The sequence below is a fragment of the Convolutriloba macropyga genome, chromosome 8 (genome assembly GCF_964194025.1).
Source record: "Convolutriloba macropyga chromosome 8, txConMacr16.3, whole genome shotgun sequence".
NCBI lineage: Eukaryota > Metazoa > Xenacoelomorpha > Acoela > Convolutidae > Convolutriloba > Convolutriloba macropyga.
Window position 1 is genome coordinate 8,695,388 of NC_134475.1, and position 1,494 is coordinate 8,696,881.

General features: G+C 33.5%; 1 protein-coding gene across 1 annotated transcript in view; it reads right to left on the reverse strand.

The window, feature by feature from the left end:
- The window catches only part of LOC142344430 (transient receptor potential cation channel subfamily M member-like 2), a 106,360-nt gene extending 105,221 nt beyond the window's left edge, over positions 1-1,139 (reverse strand). Inside the window, exon 1 of the mRNA XM_075396068.1 lies at positions 490-1,139. The gene's annotated coding sequence lies outside the window, so the exon portion shown is untranslated. The remainder of the gene's footprint in view (positions 1-489) is intronic.
- Between the last annotated feature and the right edge of the window lie 355 nt (positions 1,140-1,494).

Consider the following 1,494-nt stretch of genomic DNA (forward strand, 5'->3'; position numbering starts at 1 on the left):
ATTGAGACCTTTTTTGCTCTTGAAAACATCCAAATGAACCAAAACTACCGATGATCAAGAATAACGATTGTTAACAATTTCAGTGCTTTCTTGTGTTTGCTCAAAAATCCCAATGAAAAAACCATCTAGGCCGGATATGCACCAGACTTCAGCTCGTTCAGGTTATGATTTTAGCCAGACAGAAAAGTGCATGATTCAGACTATGCCTCGTTAGAATTTATGAAAAGTCCGAAATAAAAAAAAACTATTTATGAAGTCTTTAAATGACCTTTCTCAATAACGTTTGGGCTGTCCTTGCATTTGTTATTCAGTTTTTGTTTGTTTATTGGTCTGTTCTATTCAATAATAACCGATTCGGTCAAGTAAACGGATTAGTACTGGTATAATTGAGCTATAACCAGAAATAAGTTTATCATTGCTAAAAAATTAACGCCGAATTTTTTTTGCCAGTACCTCGTTGTTGTTTGATTGTTATTTTGTCAAACTCACCTTAGGTTGCAATCACCAACAAGAATTTAGTTCACCAAAAACCTCAAAATGAAGCAATATCTCTCCAATTCTTGCAAAATTTACGTTCCTAGCTTTTTTAAGAAAAATAATTGTTCTGGATAACATGGAAGGCTGTCAGTGTTAGTTGTGTATGGGATAAATGAAAATTTCGACCTGAGGTGTGATAGTTGTTCATTAGTTTTTATTTGCATTCTCCCCGAGTAAAAAAATTGTGAAAACAGAAAGTAAACAACAGATTCAATAAAATGCAAATTAGTTCTTAACCAAGAAGCTGTAAATGTGGGCGGGGCGAAATATTTTAATACAGAACCAATGAAAATTTTTTTATATCCTCAAATAGATATCAATTATTAAATATATCAATTTGGTTGTCCACCAAAAATTAGGGACAACGGGGCAACTTGGGCAAACTGGTTAGCACAATTTCCACGTTTCCGTTTTAACGATTAATCTATTTCTTTTATGCGAATGAAGTGAACTCTATAGCTTTTCGGCAAAAAATTATGACGATGAGATGGGTGACAAAATATGAAGTAAATTTTAAAATTATTCTGAGGGGAAATAATTTACAATAATCTGAGAAAGTGCTGCTCAGAACTGAAACAAGTTCCGGCTGATAATTTTCAGGCGGAATTTAAGGGTCATTAGAATCCAATTGACCGCTTCATTCGAGAGGGGGAAGCGGGGCGGAAAAGTGGATTAAATTAAACTCCACCCAAATATTCAAATATTAATTATTCCGGAAATATTACTTGTCACCCACAGAACAACGAGATTAAAAGCGTATCTATAAATGATAACTCAAAATTACATCGGAAGAAATTGATAGATCGTGAACAAAAGGAAACGAGTGAACACTTTTTTGTAATTTCGCAATAAAATTTGCATTAAAAAGAGTTGATAAGGTGTTTTTTAAAGACATCACACCTCGACTATAATGAAAAATGAAATTTGCATCTCAGCAAGAATTCCACACTCCCCAAT